The sequence below is a fragment of the Terrapene carolina genome, unplaced genomic scaffold (assembly GCF_002925995.2).
Source record: "Terrapene carolina triunguis isolate 2854851 unplaced genomic scaffold, T_m_triunguis-2.0 Scaffold66, whole genome shotgun sequence".
NCBI classification, from domain to species: domain Eukaryota; kingdom Metazoa; phylum Chordata; order Testudines; family Emydidae; genus Terrapene; species Terrapene triunguis.
Genome location: NW_020664417.1, coordinates 44,839,447 through 44,855,125, shown reverse-complemented (window position 1 = coordinate 44,855,125; position 15,679 = coordinate 44,839,447). Strand labels below are relative to the sequence as shown.

At 39.2% G+C, this 15,679-nt stretch overlaps 1 pseudogene; it reads left to right on the top strand.

The window, feature by feature from the left end:
* The first annotated feature begins 578 nt into the window (after window positions 1-578).
* Window positions 579-15,679, top strand: part of LOC112120233 — a 34,609-nt pseudogene continuing 19,508 nt past the window's right edge.

Genomic DNA, 15,679 nt, shown 5'->3' with positions numbered 1-15,679 from the left:
GTATATAACTGCTATGTTTTCAAATTTCATACCACGACGTGTAGGAGTGCCATTTCGCTCGGTTGGGAGGCCGAAGAACAATGTCGAAAGCGATGGAACTTTTTAAAACTTCCTAGCTCGCTTGCAAGAGTGTTCGAGACTGTTCTATTGTGAGAGTGGTTACCTCCACCACTCACTGCGCAAGACCGGCTACTTGCCAGATTGGTGGTAGGGTGTATATATAGGGCAGGACGCGTCCGTACGTAATAGTAGTAGTAAATAAATGTTCGCGATAACTCAAATTAACTTGTGTCCATTATTATTCACGAATCAGGAAAATTATTTTTATAGATTTTTTTTTATTAGTATATTATGGCCGCAATTTAGAAAAGGAAGTACGATGAAGACTACATTAAGTATGGTTTCACTGTCATGGAAAAAAACGGGATCGATCATCCTCAATGTGTAGTATGCCACACAGTTCTCAGCAATGTTGCCCTGAGACCTAGTCGTCTTGAGCAACACTTGACAAAGAACCACAGCACTTTGAAAGACAAACCAAAAGAGGTTTTTGCTGTTAACTTCAAAATTTAAAACGCATGAAGCTGGACACTACTGGAGCTTTTCATCAAGCGTCGGCCAAAGTCAAAGAAGCATTTTATGAACTGTCATTGCTCATTGCTAAAGCCAAGAAAGCACACATAATAGGAGAAACTCTTGTGAAAACTTGCTTGTTGAAAGCAGCTGATATTGTGCTTGGTGCTGAAAGCAAGAAAAAAATATTGGAAATTTTGCTTTCTGACAGTTCCGTGAAATGTCGCATCGATGACATGGCGAAAGATCTAAAACTTCAAGTTGTGGAGGCAGTGAAAGCTTCTCCTTTTTTCGCAATTCAGTGCGATGATACTACTGATGTAGCACAATGCTGTCAGTTGCTCGTCTATGTTCGATTCATTAATGATGGAACTGTGAAAGAAGAACTGCTTTTTTTGAAGGAATTGACAACCACATCAAAGGCTTCTGATGTTATGAAAATGGTTTCTGACTTTTTTGAAGAAAATGGACTTTCATAGGACTGGTTGGTGTATGCACAGACAGTGCTCCAGCAATGCTTGGCTCTCGCTCTGGATTTGTGACATTGGTGAAAGAAAAAAATCCAGCCATAACCACGACTCACTGCATCATACACAGACAAGCGCTGGCTGCTAAAACCCTTCCAGATGGCCAAATTCAACTAGTCGCATAGGTCATCAAAGTTGTCGATCTTGTGAAGAACAGTGCTTTAAATACGAGACTTTTTGCAGCTCTTTGCGCGGATTTGGGAGCGGATCATAAAATTCTTTTGTTTCACACAGAGGTACGATGGCTTTCCAAAGGGAACGTGCTTTCGAGATTATTCAACCTGAAAGATGAAGTGGAAATTTTCCTCAAGCAATAGAAAAAAGAAGAATTATATTGTGCGTTTATGGACCAAATGTTTCAACTTTCACTGGCATACCTTGTGGACATTTTTGAATCTTTGAACAATCTTTGTTTCCTTGCAGCTTCAAACTATGCTGCAAACATTATAGCGCACCACGATGACATCAAAGCATTTATGGAAAAATGAAGCTTTGGAAATGTCGAACGCAAGCTCAGATGCCTAACTTTTCGTCTTTTCCAACATTTTCATCACTTGCTGAAAATGAAGGTTTCCAAGAACTTTGTAAAGAGGATGTGAAGAACAAAATTGTGTTTCATCTGGACTTCCTTGCTGATGAATTCATCCGCTGTTTTCCAGGTTTCCAACTTTTCTGGCAACCCCGTTCATAAATTAGCACGTAATCCGTTCAACGTTGATGTCGATTCATTGCCACAAGTATTGCAAGAACAAACACTCAAAATGAAATATGATTCAAGTGCGAAAGATATTTTTGAAAACTTAAGCCTGGAGGAATTTTGGATAAAATATTTCCCAATTTACCCGAAAGTTGGAGAAGTGCTATGTATTATTCTTCCGTTTTCGTCGACGTACTCTGTGAAAAAAGCTTTTCAAATTTAGTCATAATAAAAACGAAACAAAGGAATCGACTGGATGTCGAAAACTATTTGCTTTGCGCACTTTCATCTTTCAAACCTAGGATTTCCTAACTCGTGAAGAAAATGCAGCATCATCCTTCACATTAAATTCATTTTGTTTATGCTATTTCTTATTTTAAATTACATTTTTATTAAATTTTTGTGCCAAGAAAAACTATTTGTGCTTATTTTTAATTTTAAATGAAAAATTTTATACAAAGTTTTTGTGTTTATTTTTAATTTGAAATTACGAATTGAATTTGTTAAAAGGGGGGTTGGATGATGGTAAAGGAGAGGTGGGGGGCGTGAGGGTTTCTCAAAAATTAAAAAGGGGGTGTGATGCCAAAAAATTTGGGAACCAATGCTCTAGCAGAATATTATAAAAAAAAAGCCCACAGATATTATCACTTGGTTTTGAAGGGCAGTAATCTAATTTATGGAAAACCCCACAGATCATTTGGGAGGGAATGATTTTTGTCATTTCTTTCTCAAATTATGAACACAATTTCTCAAAACAAACAGAAAACCAAAGTGCTTAGTTTTATTATGATGGACTGTTCTGCTATATCTGTACACTTCAAATTTTCCCTGCATATTCCTCTATTCTTAGTTCTATCTGTGGCATTTATGCATATACAGCATTTGTTGTATTGTTAGTCACACTCAGATGGTTCTGTCATCTGTCGTGTTTTGCTGTTTCTTAAAAGAATTAAATAAAATGTTGCTACATGTGGGGCTTTGTCTGTATAGGGAAGCATTTTGAGACTGATTAGGATGGAAAGGATGTTGTTTGTAGCACTTTGTCAGCTCATCCTTTACTCTGCTTGATACCCATATATCATCAGGGCCGCCGAGAGCAGGTTCGGGCCCCCCAGCAAGGGCGGACTGGCTAAACAGGGCCGACGAAAGGAGGGGAAGCCGGGCCCTGGGCCCCCTTCCGGACTGCCAGGCCCCGGTAATTTGTACCGGCTTCCGCCCCCTCTCGTCGGCCCTGTATATCATATATGGGGGAACAAATGTTTAACTCCATACTTGGAGTATGGCATATGCACATTTGTCAACATACATTCTTCATATTCAAATATTAAACCGAGTCTGAAGATTGAAGATGGCTTGAGAAACAACATAGAGCTGTACTAGCATCTCTTCTGCTGTGTTGTCTGCAGCATTCTCTTGCAGATAAAACTAGGTGGTTCTTTTATTAAAGTTATAAAAGGCACCTTGTAAGAGCCAGAACTTAGCTTAAAAGGATAACTTCGCTATTGACTTTCCTGATTTATAATCCTTTCAAACGGCTGTTGGACTGTACGGTAACAAAGACCGCAATAAGATTTCATCAGAATTTCCTAGCCTTTATTTTCCAGCACACTTGGGGACAGCTTTCTGTTCAGGTTGTTGTTCAAGCATATCAAATGTGTACTTTTCTACACCGGTTTCTAGTGATCCATGTCATAATGTTGCCTATGTCAGATCTAGAATAATAAAAAAGGACTCTCTGATCACTTCACTAAATTAGAGGAGTAATTTTCCAAGCAAGGGAAATTCCTTGGCACCAAATTCATACAGATAAATTCAGCAGCATTAAGTTGGTAAATCTAACAAGGATTTAAAAGGTGGGACTGATTTTTCAGAAGTACACATCAGTGGCCTGTGTTCTTACTGAAGGCAATGGTAAAATTCCCTTTTACTTCAATAGAAGCAGAGTTAAAATAATGCTGAGCACTTTTAAAATCCCACACAGTGTTTAATGTTTAGTCCTTTCATACATTTCCAGTCTTATGGGGGCTTTTACATTCAGAAGCTACTAGCATGCAGGACCTTTGTATGTTTTGGTGGTGGTTTAGGGGAGGGATCAATGAAATATAAAATGGACAAATTCTAATTACTTGTATCACTGTTGCTACCATTTAAATTAATAGAGCCATATTTTGCATTCAGATACTGTGTTTAACTCCCATTGATTTCTGTGAGAGTTTTGTGTGTACATCGGGAGGGCAAATCTGGGTAGGTTTGCACAGATTATTTGCAATAATATATTAAATACAGAAATTACAGATAATGGTCTAACATTTCAAAAGTTACTAATGATTATGGGTGCCTCAATCAATTTTTCAGGCCAAGACACTTTAAAAGGACCTGATTTTTTCAGAACTTGCTGAGCATCCACTTTGAGATTCAGAACAATTTGTGGTCATTTAAGTTGGGCACTCACAAATATTAGTCATTTTTGTAGATTAGGGCAATACAGTTTGGGTGCGGTATGCTCATGTAACATACGAATCATTGTCTTCTTTCTATATTTAAAAAAAAATCTAAACTTTCTAAATGACCTCTGAAAACAAGAAAGGTTCTCTCCATCTAAACATAAAGTAACATACATTAGTTTCATAAATAGGTGTAAAGATGACGACTCTATTTCACCATTGCTCTTTGGTAACTGTAGAATTAATACTTCAGTTTTACATTATGTCATGGAAAGAGGAGATTTCACATCTATTATTTAATTTTTCTTATTAGAGATTGTCAGATCTGCCATCATTGATTTTAAAAAGTCTCCTTTATATGCATTACATCTGAGTAGTGTCTCTATCATCAAACTACAGACAATAGAACCGGGATTTAAATATTCTGAACTCTGGGAAAAATTCAGTTTCAGATCTGAGCTTGGCATCTCTGGCTCATTCTTCTGGTCTTTGGCTGGTTTTGCTTTTAAGGAATCTGAAGCTGTGTTAGTGCTAAGTAAAATTACTGTTACCACCTCCCTGTTACTGTACATGAACGGTTCTGAAACTGTGGTCCATGGATGACCTGTTGGTGGTCCATGGACAGCTGGTTGGTCACATGATGTTAAACTCTCCATTTAGACCTGAAATATTCCATTTAAAAAAAGCTAAAAATAACATTAAAATATTTTAATCTTCATGTTCTATATAAGGAATTGTTCTAGTTGCCACATGAATGTGTTTGTCTCATCTTAGATTGCAAGTTTTGGGGGCAGAGACCTTGCTTTCTGTATGTTGTATGAGGTCCAACACACTTTGGGCACTATATATATACAATGCTAATTCCTCCACCAGACAAATTGTCTGTCTGTACTTGAATACAAATTTCATTCTTCAGTGTTTTATATGCAGCAATTTACAATCACAGCATTTGCTTTAACTCTATATTCTCCTTAATGTTGTAATGCAGGGTGGGAGAAATGTAAGGACATTTAGTTGTCCATTAGGTTAGATTAAATGTGAATAATTATACTTAGTTGTTCCACTCTTAATTTTTGATTGTTGTTCACTACTTTGCTCTTGAAACCTGGATTTGAGGGTATTGGTAGTAGTGGATAAAAAAAATAGTTTACTGATTTGGCCATTCTGCTTTCTCAAGTGCCCACATGCACTAGTCCTTTGTTCCTTGCAGTGATATTTGTCTGAGGATTGGAAGTGTTTAGTTCTGTTTTGGGCATGAGTAGGTTCATGAAAGATTAAAAAGACTTGGAGCAAAAACACATGTTCAGATTTTCTTTTTGTTGATGGGTGGGACACTTTGGTGTAGAGGATGTGGCAGTTCTGAGAAAGTAAACATTGTTTCTAGGAAAGGAAATCCCTCCTTTCCATTTGTTTGTCTCTCAAAAAGAGAGGAAATTACCTGATTGTGATTTTGAAATTTTAATCTATAGACATACCCAGGGCAATGTCTCTCCTAAATTATGACCTTAACATCATCTTTGACTCTAAACTCTCCTGTGGTTCTCCCACATCTCTCACATTTTTTTACATCTGCCTGTCATCACACTTGCAATACTGCCTGTGCATGATATTAAAATCCCTATCCATGCCCTGCTCTCCTCTAGCCTTCATCATAACTCTATTCCTGAGTGTCAGCTCTCCAGGCTGCAATATGTGCAGAATGCTGCTGCCTGACTATTCCCCATCATCCCAAGCCTCAAAGGGTTCCACTGTCTCATCATTTGAGAATCCTGGCAGTGGCCTCTTCTCTGTTTCGTGCAATCTCATTGCTGTAAGCAGATAACAGAGAATGCTCTCTTTTTTGCAGCTTCTGAAGTACCCTTCCTTTGCCTTTCTACTTCAGTCATTGACTCATCATCTCAATTTAAATCTCTGCTGAAAACAACATAAGGCCAAATTCTGTCCCTGCAGGGGCTTCCCGCCAGTGGTATCATGTGGGTTCTGCTGTACAATGGAGGGGCCAGATTCTGAGGTGCGCACTCTTTGCACCACACAATGCTCTGCTTCATGGAGGCTGCCTGTACATCCTCACATTGAGGAGGGCAGCATCAGAGAACCCCCTGTTGTGTGGATCATCCTGTCTTCACCTAGCTCCCCACAAATTGGCAGATAATGGCTGCAGAGGCTTTTGCAGCCTTCCTACAGGTTGGGGAGTAGAGCTGATTCTTCTCTTCTGGCTCTTCCTGCAGAGCTTCTCAGGGTTCATCCAATGTTTGGGCTGTACACCTGCTAAGGTGGATGCATCCCATGCTGTGCATTTTCTCAATTTGGTCCTTCATAATTGCTGTGTCTGCAATTCAGTTTGTTTGTAGCTGTAAAGCATTTGAGATAGTTTGTATGAAAGGTATAACAGAAAGTAAAATTGTGTTTGTATTTCTGTCTTTCGCAGACCAGTACTTGGTGATACATCTCGTAAAAAATGAATTAGACATATTTTACAACTTTTAAACAAGAAAGGGTAAAGTGATGATTTGGTAAAGGAGCACCGTGAGGTCCCACTTCAGGCGCATCCTTCAGGTCCCAAGAATCTGGAGCAGAAAGAAGAGGGAAAAGCTGAATCTATTTTGTTACATTACAATGACTTAGCATAAGCCGAGATTTTTAAAAGAACTAGTAATTTGGGTGCTTCCATTTTTGGGTGTCCAGTTTGGGATATCTTAAAGGGGCCTCATTTCCAGAGATTGGGTGTACAGCATTTTTGAAAATTGGCCCTCTTCAAGAATGACTCAAGTTGGGCACCCAAAAATCAAGGTGCCCAGAAGCCCTAGTCATTTTTGAAAATGGTATCCATAGATTCTTCTCTTCATGGTCACTGGTAGAGGAGATTACCCATACAGGGAACTGAATGGTGGAAATACACAGTGGTGCTTTTTGTTTTTTAATTTTCTTTATTTTTTTTAAATAATGAATGTCACTAAGTGGGTTAGCATCAAAAGACAATGAAAGAGGTACAGTGTGCCAAAAGAGGAGGATTAGGAAATTGATGTCAAAATAACACTGGTCTACAATTTTTGAGAAGTCGTCTGCTTCAGAGATAAAATGTGCTATTTATTATGTATTTTGATGTGCTGAATTCAAATATGACAATTAAAACAACTGATTGGCTACTGTTTCTAAGGCTTGGTCTACACTTACCCCCCAAGTCGAAGTAAGGTACGCAAATTCAGCTACGTGAATAACGTAGCTGAATTCGACATACCTTACTTCGAACTTACCGCGGTTCAGACGCGGTCCACACACGGCAGGCGGGCTCCCCGTCGACTCCGCGGTACTCCTCTCGTTGAGCTGGAGTACCGCAGTCGACGGCAAGCACTTCCTGGTTCGATTTTATCACGTCCAGACCAGACGCGATAAATCGAACCCGGAACTTCGATTGCCAGCCGTTGAACTACCCGGTAAGTGAAGACCAGCCCTAAGATATTTAAGTTTTTACATTTTATGTCTATGTATATTGTGTAGATAGTAGAGTTTTAATCATAAATTGTAAACCTAGGTCTTTTCATGTGTTTATGGTTGCTTTACATGATAATATTTCACCTGTCCTGTTTATGTAACACTTTAAAAATCAGCAAAAGGGTTATATAAATAAAATTTATTATGAAACAAAAGGCAAAAAACTATTCTGTACATAGTTTAGTCCTATTCAGTGTCTACTCGGCACTTCTTGGCTTGTCTCTTGTATTCATTAAATGGAGCATCTCTTGTCACTGTCCAGCAATAGTCTGCAAGCATTGATGGGCTCCATTTGCCCTGATAGCGTTTCTCCATTGTTGCAATGTCCTGGTGAAATCGCTCGCCGTGCTTGTCGCTCACTGCTCCGCAGTTCGGTGGAAAAAAAAAATCTAGATGAGAGTGCAAAAAATGTATCTTTAGTGACATGTTGCAACCAAGGCTTTTGTATGCCTTGAGGAGGTTTTCCACCAACAACCTGTAGTTGTCTGCCTTGTTGTTTCCGAGAAAATTTATTGCCACTAACTGGAAGGCTTTCCATGCCGTCTTTTCCTTGCCACGCAGTGCATGGTCAAATGCATCATCTCGAAGAAGTTCACGAATCTGAGGACCAACAAAGACACCTTCCTTTATCTTAGCTTCACTTAACCTTGGAAATTTTCCATGGAGGTACTTGAAAGCTGCTTGTGTTTTGTCAATGGCCTTGACAAAGTTCTTCATCAGACCCAGCTTAATGTGTAAGGGTGGTAACAAAATCTTCCTTGATTCAACAAGTGGTGGATGCTGAACACTTTTCCTCCCAGGCTCCAATGACTGTCGGAGTGGCCAATCTTTCTTGATGTAGTGGGAATCTCTTGCACGACTATCCCATTTGCAGAGAAAACAGCAGTACTTTGTGTATCCAGTCTGCAGACCAAGCAAGAGAGCAACAACCTTCAAATCGCCACAAAGCTGCCACTGATGTTGGTCATAGTTTATGCACCTCAAAAGTTGTTTCATGTTGTCATAGGTTTCCTTCATATGGACTGCATGACCAACTGGAATTGATGGCAAAACATTGCCATTATGCAGTAAAACAGCTTTAAGACTCGTCTTCGATGAATCAATGAACAGTCTCCACTCATCTGGATCGTGAACGATGTTGAGGGCTGCCATCACACCATCGATGTTGTTGCAGGCTACAAGATCACCTTCCATGAAGAAGAATGGGACAAGATCCTTTTGACGGTCACGGAACATGGAAACCCTAACATCACCTGCCAGGAGATTCCACTGCTGTAGTCTGGAGCCCAACAGCTCTACCTTACTCTTAGGTAGTTCCAAATCCCTGACAAGGTCATTCAGTTCACCTTGTGTTATGAGGTGTGGTTCAGAGGAGGAGGATGGGAGAAAATGTGGGTCCTGTGACATTGATGGTTCAGGACCAGAAGTTTCATCCTCTTCCTCTTCCTCGTCTGACTCAAGTGAGAATGATTCTGGTGCATCAGGAACCGGCAGTCCTTCTCCGTGGGGTACTGGGCGTATAGCTGATGGAATGTTTGGATAATGCACAGTCCACTTTTTCTTCTTTGACACACCTTTCCCAACTGGAGGCACCATGCAGAAGTAACAATTGCTGGTATGATCTGTTGGCTCTCTCCAAATCATTGGCACTGCAAAAGGCATAGATTTCCTTTTCCTGTTCAACCACTGGCAAAGATTTGTTGCACAAGTGTTGCAGCATATGTGTGGGGCCCACCTCTTGTCCTGAGCTCCAATTTTGCAGCCAAAATAAAGGTGATAGGCTTTCTTAACCATAGTGGTTATACTGCGCTTTTGTGATGCAAAAGTCACTTCACCACAAACATAGCAGAAGTTATCTGCACTGTTCACACAAGTACGAGGCATCTCTGCTCACTTTGGCTAAACAGAAATGTGTCCCTTTGCAAAATCAAACACTGACAAATAAGAGCGCACGACACTGTATGATTTCTAGAGCTGATATAGGGCAATTTGTTCAGCAGAGTGATGCAAGCTTCGTTATGATTGCATCATCCATGACTTCTAGGAATAACATGATGCAATTCATATCATGTATGACGCAATACCAGCTTCAGATTGCATCATTCATTGTTTTGCCTAAAAAGCAAGTACTGTCCAAACCCAGTCCTAGATTTATTCATAGATCCAGTCAAAGATGTATTTTAGTCATTTCTGGTTTAAATTGAGATCCCTTCCCTTTATAACTCACTTATCCTCCACCATTCCCAAGTCAAGGGTCGTATATACTGACCCAATAGCATATCTTGAAAACTAGAGCCAATCAACAATTTTAAGCATCATTTTCGTTCTCAGTGACCCAGAATTAGTAAAGTTTGACTACATTTATTTCAGAAGCATTTTGGCTGTAGAGCAGTGTAATTGAGACAATATCCACTACGCTGATTATCCACCTCCTTTACCACCCTAACATCTACTGCTTGGACATAGGACTTTACTCTGTGCTATCTCCCTACAGCCCAGAAGTTAATTCTGGCTGTGAAGCATGGGCAGAAAGTGATTAACTAGCAATGCAGCTACAGTCCCGTGCCGCCTCATATGCTCTGAACATCAGCTTTTCTTCCCGTAGCCAAGAAAAGCACTATATACTTTACACAAATGTTTCAAACCAATAAAGATTGTACTACAGTTAATGGTACAGTGGGGAACTCAAATGGCAAACAAAAGCCATTTTCACTTGTTAACCGTCAAAGTAATATGTGATAAATTACTACCGTAAATATTTAATATGTTTATATGTTAACAAAAATGACTTCAGCACTGATATCCTAAGTCACTGTCTCAAAGGGCCAAGGATTGCACAGTAACTATAATGGCAGTTGGAGCACATCAGTACTTTATAAACTTATTTTAGAGGTTAAAGCAGGGGTAGGCAACCTATGGCACGAGTGCCGAAGGTGGCACGTGAGCTGATTTTCAGTGGCACTCACACTGCCTGGGTCCTGGCCACCAGTCCGGGGGGCTCTGCATTTTAATTTAATTTTAAATGAAGTTTCTTAAACATTTTTAAAACCTTTTTTATTTTACATACAACAATAGTTTAGTTATATATTATAGACTTATAGAAAGAGACCTTCTAAAAACTTTAAAATTTATTACTGGCACGCGAAACCTTAATTAGAGTGACTAAATGAAGACTCGGCACTTGTCTGAAAGGTTGCTGACCCCTGGGTTAAAGTCAGGGGACTTCAGCTCTTCCTAGAAGCTCTTCCTTCCCTAGCACTTCCAGGAGGACTTGCCAGGAAGAGGGGAAATCTGACACAAGAGGAGCAGGTATCTCACTTGAGGACTGTCTGTGGCTTAGGAATAATGCTGCAGAAGAAGAGGAGGCATTCTTGGTCTCATCATCTCCAAAAAGAACCATCATTATTATTGTGTATTTAAATACTTCCCACTATGTGCTAGGTGCTTTGCAATCACTCTGGAATTATTGTCCCTGCTCTGAAAAGCTTACATTCTATGGACAGATGAGTAGATCCAGTTATGGGAAGGGGAAAGAAAATAATTAATTTAATATTAATAAAACTAAACCAATAAACTATTCCCTTTCCTATGTGTGTCTTAGATTGTAAGCTCCTCAGGGAATGGGACCAGAGTCCATTGTCTGTGTCTAATAAATAATATAAAAGGCCAAATACAGTATTATGATGATTACAATAATACTGCTGTGTAATAGCATCCTGAAGCATTTGTCCCTTGACAATTATATTGTGACCTATTACAGATGAAATTACATATTCTCCATTCCAACAATCTGATATTTCTTAATATGATTTTATTTATGCCTATTTTCTGAGTGATCAGTCCAGTGTTTTATTGACTTGCTGTGCTTAGTATTTCTAGTTAGAACAACGTTGACTCTGATCATTATTTTCATGACATAAATTTTCCATTCAGCCTCTAGTGCTGTCTTGAAGCTTTCAAACTTCATATCAAAACGGGGGAAAAAAACTCTCTGCAAAAAAGAATAGTTTGATGCTTAGCATTTCCATTAAAGGCACTAATGAAATCACTTTTATTTCAGATGTCACAAAGCATCTGGTTTTTTTTTTGATTTGTTGATATTTTATTTTGGCATAGATCATCCTATTTTAACTTTTTGTGGATTAACACAGAGATTTGGTCCAATTAAACTTTTTCAAAAGTCAAGACGGATAACATTAACAAATCACTAACCTTACCATAAGAGATCTCTCATGACATGTAATTGATGGACACTCCCTTTGTCAAACCCATAAAAGTGAGCTCCTCCCAGAAGTTATCGGCCACAAAATCCTGTTTACCATTATTTTCCCTGCTGAGAAAATTAGTGAGCTCCCTACTGCTATAATAATTCATTTAGGGGTGTTGCCTCTCTGATTATGAAGAAAACCATATAAACAGTGGAGACACCTGATGTGGCTTCCGAAGAGTCCAATGTCTAGCTGGAAAATTTTAGAAAACATGCCCGGATGTAAGTATCACTGAATAGTTTGAGTTGCAAGTGAAAGAGACAGTGTGGTGTGAAAGAGTCTTAGAGGTCAATGACTGGGACTTATGAGGATCCTGAGTTCTTTTAGCCTGTGCTAAGCCAGTGATTCGTTTCATCTTGAGGAAGTTGCTTGACCTCCTTGTGCTTCAATCAAACCAAGGTAGGAAATTGAGTGAAAACTCAGGGCCTCGCTGAAAACCAGATGCGTACCTTATGACTGGAGAACTGCAAATATAGTACCTATTTTTAAGTGAGGAACAAAAATTGATCTAGGAATCTATAGGCCTGTTAGCTTGACCTCAGTTGAATGCAAACCCTTAAAACAAATCTTGAAAGGGAGAGAAATTAAAGATATAACGGTAAACAGTAATTGGGATAAAATCCATGTTTTTACAAAAGGTAGATCGTGCCAGACCAACCTGATTTGTTTCTTTAAAAAGATACTGCATTTTTTGTCTGAAAAATTGTTTAGGTCTAATCTACCTCGATTTCGGTAAAGCATTAGATGAGTTCCACATGGGAAATTGTTAGTTATATTGGAGAAGATGGGGATTAATATGAGAATTGAAAGGTAGGTAAGGAACTGGTTAAAGGGGAGACTACAGTGGGTCACATTGAAAGATGAACTATCCAGCTGGAGGGAGGTTATTAGTGGAGTTTCTCAAGGATCAGTCTTGTGCCCAATCTTATTTAACATTTTCATGAATGACTTTGGGACAAAAAGTTGGAGTGTGCTAATAAAATTTGCAGATGGCAAAGTTGGGAGGTATTGACGATACAGGAGAAGGCAAGGATGTCATACAAGAAGATTTGGATGACCTTGAAAACTGGATTAACAGAAATGGGATGAAATTTAATAGTGCAAGGTCATGCATTCAGGAACCAACAACAAGAGTCTTTGCTATAAACTGAGGATTTGCCAGCTGGAAGCATCAGAGGAGAAAGACTTGGGTGTATTGGTCAATCATAGGATAACTGAGCCACCAATATGATGTGGCCATGAAAGAGGCTAGTACAGTCCTAGGATGCAGTAGAGATAGGAAGCATTATAGGTGGAAGTATTATTACCATTATACAAGTCACTGATGAGATCTCGTGGAATACTGTGTGCGATTCTGGTCTCCCTTGTTTAAGAAAGATAAATTCAAACTGGAACAGGTGCAGACAAGGGCTTACTAGGATGATCAAAGAAATGGAGAACCTGTTTTATGAGAGGAGACTTAAGGAGCTTGGCTTGTTTAGCCTAACAAAATGAAGGCTGAGGGGACATATGATTGCTCTCTGTAAATACATCAGTGTGAAAGTTACCTCTCTGTAAAGGGCCAGCACATGGCCTAATGCCACCTTGTTCCCATTTATGCACACAGTGGGGCTAATCTATTATGCTTAGCCTCCTGCACAAAGGTGAATTTTGCCCCCAAGTTATCACAGGCCCAGCCCTTTAAGATACTTTGTTCTCTCAGCTCCTATTGCACTCGCACTGTACCTCACAGGTTCAGGGCCTATGTCTGTAATTAAAAAACACAATAAATGATCACAGCTCTGGCAGTAAAGAGAGCATGTAAAGAAAAATGACCTTGTACAAAGTTCCTGAAACAATGGGCTGGCAGTACATACACAGAACTTGATAAACAATAGACTCCTGATTTGTATTTCCTGCAAAATCCTTATGCATATTTATGCTCTCTCTATATTTTTGTAATAATTTGATATTAACATTCAAGCAGAGTCAAGTCTGTTTTACTAGCAACATAACTGGAATATTATGTCTGTACAATTTATCAGTTGTAGTTGCAGTTAATACAGCTTTTTCACCTTATGAGAATAAGGATAATTAGACTGATGCCAGTTAAATGCAATTGGCATAGATGTTGGATGTGGATTAACACAGATTATTGAGGAGCAGCTATACATTTTTGGAGCAGATAACATGCTTTTTTTTTAACAAGCCTTTTGAAAGGTATTTCTCTTCATCCTGAGAATTTCCTTTCCTGATTGAATGCAGTTATTTGGCATTCATGTATGTTTATATGGCGGGAGTAATGACATCACAATTTTTTGGAGGATGGGATCCTCATGTAATGTCAGAATGAAGGTATCCTAATATGTTTAATAATAATCAGAAACATCTAGTGCAGTAGATGACTGAACAATGTCATTCACACTTCCTTAGACATCAGGAGTGAAATCCTCATCCCATGGAGTCAATGGAAGTTTTCCCATAGAATTTGATGGGGCTAAGATTTCACCCTAGACCTGGTTTTCTGAGAACGTGATTGGCAGGGAGCCTGGCGTTCTCTGCTACTCATTTCAAAGGTGGCATAAGACTTGTTTCTTCCACCTGGACTAGAGGTGTACTTGCCTAGGATTTTGGGATGCTGAAAGTATGCTGGTTTGGTATGGCCTGGGTTTTTTTTCCATGGGACCAGTCCATGTTGTAATGTGTGAGATCTTAGATACCAAAGCTAAAGAATAGTTTCCCAAGTTTTCAGAGCTGATGACTCCTTTCCAGATTAAGAGTGTTTTTGTGAGGGTGTCTAACAAGAATCCAAACTGTGAGCAGGTGAAATTTTGTAATTATGACAATACCTGTTAAGAATGATGTCTGAAAAGCAAATTTTGTAAAGGAGATGCAAACTAACCATTTAATATGTTGGATGAGTCTTTCTTATAGACAAAAGCTGTTCCATATAAGGTTGGATAGAGGAAATAACAGACTTAATTCATTTTTAATTGATGGTCAATATCTAATTTTTATTGCAAGCATTGAAGAGAAAACTGTCTCCTCACGATACAAGGAGGAAAATGAGAACAGAACTTTCAAGGCACCTGCAAGTAAAGCTAGGTGACTAGAGAAAGTCAGTTACAGAATTTTTTCGTGAGAGATACCTGTCAATTTGTCTTACAATGATCCAGTCAGTGCTGATGAGTCAGTAACCTCTTGAATGCGGGGTCATCTGATCCACTTCTTACACATAGGAGTTGTTGGGGAAAATAGTACTACAGCTGGGCCTGCAGTTCCTTGAGACACTCACTCTCAATGATCAGATGCTTCCTGATAATTCCTGGCTGGCTCCTCAGTTCCCTCCACAAAATCTGAGCCAAGAGGAAACTTACTACAAGTTTCCTGTTTGTGCTCAGGAAGACCAAATTCAAAGTTTTCTGATGAATCATGCATGGACAGAACATTCCAGCTCCAGCCCTGGCAAAGAGAGCTCAGCTTGTTCAACAAGGCAGGCTAAGCAATGACACACACATTGAATTATTGATGGAATCCATAAAGGGAGATTGATCATTCAGAAAAACCTTCACTTCTGCTCTTAATATGAAGAGCTGAATTAGCTGTCATGAGGTGAAGTGCTATCTCACTTCATCTGGAAAGTGGAGTTGGTTGTCAGAGGAATCCATGATGAGAACAATGTAAAAAAATCAAAAATAC